This window comes from Notothenia coriiceps, unplaced genomic scaffold, assembly GCF_000735185.1.
Source record: "Notothenia coriiceps isolate Sejong01 unplaced genomic scaffold, NC01 NC01_scaffold00018493, whole genome shotgun sequence".
NCBI classification, from domain to species: Eukaryota; Metazoa; Chordata; class Actinopteri; order Perciformes; family Nototheniidae; genus Notothenia; species Notothenia coriiceps.
This window is the reverse complement of record NW_011351194.1, coordinates 34,458-41,837: the sequence shown is the minus strand read 5'-3', so window position 1 is coordinate 41,837 and position 7,380 is coordinate 34,458. Positions and strand designations below refer to the sequence as shown.

Below are 7,380 nucleotides of genomic sequence, written 5' to 3'. Positions count from 1 at the left end.
GATTCTGTTGTTTTTCGTAGATTTTGGCCAAATCGGTTAATTGCCCCCGATTAAAATACGATTTAATTTGCACAGCCCTAAAACCACACAGACCACACAACACACATACCCTAGATGTGTGTGTGAGGACACGTTTGTGTGTTACCTGTTAAGCCTGTGTATGTTCTTCATTGGCTGAACATGAATACATCGTTTACTTTGTAAGTAATATTGGGACGTATTCTTTCTGTTTTCATAGCATTTTTCCTTCATTACTTTATTTTGCCTTGAATAGGTCTTAAATTCTACAGTGGTCTTAAAGTCTTAAATTTGAGTTCGGCGAAACCTGCAGGCGAACCCTCGTTACAGTTGGGCCCAATTTTATTTCCCTGAAATGTCAACAATGCTCGGTCCCCAGCTTTGTGCATCACTTTTAGATTCCCCTGGTATTCCGTTGAGCCCTTCTGCATCGTTTTCCGTTTCATTGCCCAGCTGCTTTTAGAAAACACTGCGCTTGGTGTTTGCGTCAGTCGATGCCCTAGATTGTTTCTTCAATTGCCATGGTTTTGCACTTTTTGTTATTTTGAAATTGCTAACGCAAATGTATTTTGGTCGTTGTACCATGTGCACCTGTCGGCCACCGTACATATGGAATTCGTCTGCTGTGGATTTGCTTTAATTTATGGAAAAAAAGGCGGTGTTTTAAATGTTGCAGGATATGTTTTATTTAACATCGTTGGCATTTAGCTTCATAACCACCGTCGAAGTAAGACTATTTGTCCGAGAATGGAATTATATTCACACCTCAATGCCAGCCCACTGAATTTCTCCATGGCCTCTTATTTGTTTTGAGCACAGTTTCAATGAAGGTAGGCTGAACTCATCAACATACGAGATTTACGGTTTCTATAATGACGACATCGTTTTGATTGCCAATAACAGCAACCGCCGTTTCAATTTACTGCTGATCTTATTACATTATTTTGTATGTCGTCCAGTTTCTCTTTCTAGGGAAGTGGAATATTCCTTGGTTCTTAGTATTAGGGTTTGCAAAAATGAGAATCAGTGACAAAAGTCCACGGGTGACCTTTCTTGAAAAAGCATTCACTAAATTATAGTCTTGACACATGTTTCTGATTGGTCACCCTTGTCGCGGTTTTTTTAATTTACCCTCGCTGAATGTGAACTCTTTTTTACGACTGATGTGTGTAGTGCTCGGTCCACTTCTTGAAACACTTAAAGTTGGGTTGTGTCGATTGTGCTAAACCTCAGATCACAAAAAAGACATTCGCGCGCGCTCTTCTCACTTCTCGCTGTCCTACCTGCCCACATAATTTGGCATTTCATTTCAACAAAGCAGCTATTTTTCAGTGTTGCGTAATGGTGTCCTGATGCTCCCTTTAACCCCTCTACCTACTTTCGGTCAATGCGACTGATGAACAAAGCACTTTCAACTTGTTTTTGTATTTGATCCCAGATTAAATAATCACTGGCTGTTAAGTCATTATTAATTTGTAGGAAGAAAGACGTTTTTCCAGCCTCAAATTCATTTGATTAAGTATCCCATTTTGTTTCACTATCTTTGTCTAACCGACTGAAGAAAGGGAAAGGGCCTGCTCGCCTTGTCGATTTTCTTAATTTTTATCGTATTCTGTAATATTGTCAATTGATGTTTTCTTTCTATTGTAACTACAACTCTGGCTCTATGCCAGCTTCTTCTAGTCAGTTTGGTGACATTTTTAAGAATTTGTTTTGTTTCATTTTTGACAACAACTTTTTTACCTGACAACTCGAAGCTGTCGCGGCGAACATAGTCAAAGGAATTTTCATTTTAAATTGAAACAGCGTTGCCCAACTTCTAACAAAGACAGGTTATTTTTAACAACTTGATATATTAATTTCCCCCTTTTTTTTGATGGGCTTTTTAAGCTCACGATTCATATTGTCTAGCTCCCAAATACCATGTTTTTAAAAAACAAGCACAACAATGTTATGTGGGACAAAAAACAGATCTTTATTTATGATTTTCTATTGCTTTTCTGTTTTTCACAGGACAGACATTTTACTCTTATTATTACAAGGCGTTTTTAGCCAAAATATTAGGTGAATATTAACTTGATGTAAAACAGCGGGGAAGGAAGATTGTAACTAAATATTGTTTATCAAAACTATTGTGTTATTAGAAACCACGTTTATTTTTTGGGTAAAACTCTTGATACATATTCTTTGAAATTTCCTGTTTGGGTGAAAAAAAAAAAAAAAAAAAAAAAAAAAAAAAAAAAAAAAAAAAAAAAAACATACTATGTATTTCTGTACCTATTTTGGTAAAGGAATAATATAAGCTGTGACAAAAACTGAGACATTTGACGACTTTGTCCATCTTTCTTCTTTTGTTTAACGCAACTCACATTATTTACCTTAATATTAATTTTATGATGGTGAGGTTCTTATTTAGGAATATTTGTTTTATGATCTAGTAAATTGATTGTCATTTTACTTAAAGTCATCGTATGCAATTTTGAGGTTAATTATGCAACTCAATACTTCATTTTTGCGAGGCTAAATATTGGTACATTGTTTTTTTACAGTACATGCAGGGCCGGCCCCTGGCGAACTTGGGGCCAAGGTTCGCTTGGGGCCCCCGACAACCCTCCGCCGACTTGGGGCAAGCGACATTTGTTGAGATGCAGGCCCTGTTTACATGTATCTAACAGCTGGTAGATACCTTTAATGACTTTTTTACTGCAAGCTGTTTTAATCCATATATTACGTATTTTCATAATTCATTCATTCAGGAAATAAATACCTTCAAAGTACCAAGTACTAATCTTGTCAAATTAAATGTGGTTGAGAAAAAAAAAAAGCACAATGGTTTTGCTCCTAAATGTAGGTGTAGTTAAAAAGTTCAAGTAGGCCAAGTACCTCACAAATGTACAGTACTTGGAGTAAAAATCGTTACTTAGTTACTTTCACCTGTAATTTAACTGAATTAGAACACATTTTTCACCTTCTTGAGTCTTACAGGAATAAAGAAAATGGAATGTTCCTGAAAGATGATTCATCACTGAGCAAACATTTCCCTCTCCTATTCCTCAGTCGTTTAAAAGGGAAAAGCTGTTTTTTTGGCGAGACAGTTTTTATAAAGTCAACCTTATCAGCGTCTTCATTCCGTAACAGCGCAAAACAAAAACAAAGCGCCCTGTCAACTGTGAAAGTCCCCTGTTTCTGCTGCGAATTAACAGAGCGCAGTTTTCAAAAGACCCAACTTAACGCGTGCAAAATGATGGTTTACATGATTTGGTTTCTCAAAAATGTGTCCTATTCCCTGCAGCCCTGATCTGATCAGCCCAAACTAAACGCAGACCCACCCCAAAACGTGGAATACAATATTTCATCCAGTTCGAATTACAGAAGTGAAAGATGCATACAACACACACCACATGGCTGAGATGTAGGTTGGCTTCTTTGGGAGTGTTCTGAAAACATTCAAACAGTGTCCACTGCCATTGAATCGCCCTCAGCAAAAATTCAAACGTATAAATGAAATATGGCCAGAATGAACCTGAGCTTGTTCTTTGTGTTGTTACTTCTGTAAATATATCTGTAACATGTATTAACACAGTAGTGTCATGTGTTAATAAGACCATGTCATCAATTCAGGAAAACTATGTTCTAACAAATCTAAGTTGATAAGAAAAAAAGCCCAATAACTTATTTACATAACCAACCTTGAAATCTACCCGTCCGTATTTCCTCTATGATAAGCAATCTAAGTTTCTGTTTTAGGATAAATCAAACGCTATGGATGAAAAGCTGTGATGTAGGCTGTTGATCAAGCATAAATTACGTTTGACATTTGATGATTGTTGCTAACTTAAACTTAACTTATGAGGCACATATACCTCTAGTGAGTGGCCGCCCTTTTGAATATTTTTCTGTATGTGGGCCCTCAGTGAAAAGTTTGGACACCCTTGTCTAAGGACAGAGCGAATTTGCTTTCTGTTCCACTGTAAAGGCCTGCTGAGATAACATGGGGATATTTGTGTATTGCTATATGAATTACAACGTGAATGATGATTGGTGGTTGGTTTGATTGATTTATCAAAAAACGTCAAGTACGCCAGTGTCCCTTTAACTCTCTATTAGAAAGATATACGGTCTTTAAACGCCTCAGTTAGAAGATAACAGTCCTTTAATTTGGAACATGACCTATTCATTTGCTATATTGAAAATATATTGTAGGGCCGATACCTATTTTACAAAAACAATGTTCTGTTGACGTGCCATGCCTCATACTGCCCTTCATACCCCTCTTTTGCAGCCCTGTTTAGAGGGGTGTCTTTCTTCAATGTCAGTGAGGACAACGCTTCCTTGGATAGGACAAGTCCCTCCGAGTAAGGTCCTTCAGATAGGCGATGCAAAATCCTTTCCTAGCCCGGAAAAACAAAGACTGGTGGAACAGGCTAAACAGGTGTGCGTTCATATGCGAGGCCCTCCGCCTTACAATGTGAGCGCCGATTTCCGGCCAAACTATTTAGGAAAATTGTCCGCTGCGCAAAGCATTGTGCGATTTAAACGACCTTTCGGAAGGAATTACACATGTGCAAAGCGCCTCGAAATTGTTCCCGGCAACGAAGGCAAACCGGCCCCTCGTGAATTCCAAAGCATCCTGGACATTCGGAACAATCCTTCGGCGGGACTCGAAGACGTAGCATCCTTGAAATAGTGGCTCTGGAGCAGCTTTCCTTGACATTGAGAAACACCCACAGAAACGCGGATCTTGGGTCCTTAGCTTAAAAAAATAAAAAGAGGAGGCGGAGCTAATGCCTGATCAGAATTCTACCGGAGATAAAGTTAAATTCTGCTGTGATAAAACACCATCCTGTTCTAAACCACATCAAGGATTATTTCTGAAACAGTATGGAGCTCAAATGCCTTTTCTCTTGCAGGTGTACCACAAGGTGAGTTCCTTTTTTTATTTCCTGCTTTTCAAACACATGGGCTCTCCAGTACAGGTTAGCTCTGAGTGTTAGCGAGGCTTGCTAATGTAAACAAAGATCGCGTCCAAAACACGTCAGGCATTGTTTCTGATAGCAACTTTCTGTGGGTCCGTCGCCGATATGACGTCATATCGGCAGCAAATCTGTATCCGCTCGTTGCACCCCGATTTTTAAAAGATTTGGGTATGGAGGAAAAGAGAAAGGGTTTTATTTTCTGATGCTGCGTGAGTTCCCCGACACACCGGGGACACATATTTATGTATAAAAGACATCAAAAAGTGCATTTTGTATGATAGGTCCCCTTTAAGTGGAAGAACAGAAGTATCCAATTCAAAATGTACTTCAATTATCAAAAGTAAAAGTACTCATCATGCAGAACGGCTCTTATATAGCATATACAGTTTATGTTTTGTATTATTATTTAAGTGTTTTATTCTGTCAATATTCAGCCAATTTAAGTACGTTTTTAAATACTAGCTACATTATTTTTAAATACTGCATCATATTACACTGTATCATGTTTTGTTAAAGGTGTAAGTGAAATAAATGTAGTGGAAGTAAAAGTACTGTATTTGCCTCCAAAGTGTAGTGTAGTAGAAGTATATATAAACACAAAACCATAGTAAAAAAATACTCAATAAGTAAAAGTATGCAATTGGAAATGTTGAGTTAAGTGGAAATAAAGGTATTTTCAGCAATATGTACAGAAAAAGGACTCAGTATGCAGAATAGCTCTTTTTACATTATTATAGAATCTTCTGATTTTATTACCAACAAATACATTTTTATTGTCTGTCAATGTTGAGGCTATTTTAGTTACTTTAAATACTGGGTACATGTAATACAACATATCATACAAGGATATCATGTGTATGTAGAAAGGTAGCAAGTAAATATGAATGTGAAGTAAATGTAATGGATTTAAAAGTACATGTGGTGGAGTAGAAATATATGGTGTAGCATAAACTGGAAATACTGGAGTACAGGATGTCAAAATAGTACAATACTTGTTAAATGTGCTTTTAACATTCCTCCAATGCATAGGCATCATCTGAATCTCCAAAATCACCAATTAAAGCAAAATGAAGCTGTTTCATGACTGAAGTAAACGCTCAAACTACTACTTGATTTTTCCTTTTGAAAGGTAAGTGGAAGAACGTGAGAGCAAAGAGACACCGGTCAGTTATACATCAGTACATCCTTTTATTATCGCAAATATGCAAGAAAAGTCAAATGGAGACACTGTAAATGAACACATGCCCTTTAATACCACAGTCTAATTGTTTTAAACACTTTAAATAATATACATTTGCACCTTATTATACCCTTTGAAATGTTTTAATCCATATGTACACAATGTAATGCTTTTGAATTATTTCCATTCTTCTTCTTTTTTTTTGTGACGAGGACTTAGAGGTCTCTTAAAAACACGAGGGTCCCGTTTGAAACCCAGAGTCCTGATAATTCAATATACAATAACTGTACAACTGACCCGCCTCAGAGGTGGAGTGAATGCCATGTAAAGTGGCTGAAACACTGACCAGCACTTCATCGAAAACGTGTGAACAATATGAAGTTCTCTTAGCTGTGTAATGAACCTGTCATTGAGTCAAAAGGTTTGGTTATTGCACAGAATGACAAACTCCAAAAACTGCATTTTCTGTTCCTTTTTCTCACTTTATCTGCAGCCATTTAAGTTTTATTATAATGTGCACCCCTTAAAATCTGTTAGACGTCCATGTGTGACTTCTCATTGCAACATCAGTGAGAAAGCATGCCTTTTTTCCTTCCTCCCAGATGTTTGGTTTGAATTCAACTCTGCTTCTTAGTTTTCGCTGAGTTCTCCACACACCAAACTGGCTCAAAGGTCTGGGGTTCGGCAGCTGTACGGCAACTTCTGATCAAATTTCACTGAGAGCTTTTGGAGAGCTCACCAGCAAACGGATTAAACGCCAATTTTGTGATTTGCAATTGCAACATCAGTGAGAAAACATGCCTTTATTCTTTCCTCCCTAAAAAAAAAAAAAAGGGTAATTCCTGCAGATGTTTGGTTTAAATTCAACTCTGATTCTTAGTTTTTGCTGAGTTTTCCACACCAAACTGGGTCAAAGATCCCAGGATCAGCAGCTGTACAGTAACTTCTGCTCAGATTGAACTAGTCTGGTTTAATCTCAGCTCTGATTCTGAGTTTTTGATGACACCCAACTGGGTCAAAGATCCCGTACAGTAACTTCTCCCCAGATTTGACTCATCAGTTTGTTTGTTGCCGTGTGGTCCAGTGAGCCGCGGAGTAGGAGGGCGATTTTTTTACAGAAAGCAGGGCATGGGAATGACACAGCAGCAGGGGGTGAGAGCCGAGTTTCTACTTGCACCGCTGCGAGCCTTCGGGGAGGCGGAGGGG

At 37.9% G+C, this 7,380-nt stretch overlaps 1 protein-coding gene across 1 annotated transcript in view; it reads right to left on the bottom strand.

The window, feature by feature from the left end:
- Positions 1–7,380, bottom strand: part of LOC104951087 (BTB/POZ domain-containing protein kctd15) — a 292,312-nt gene that overhangs the window by 254,166 nt on the left and 30,766 nt on the right. The window lies entirely within an intron of this gene.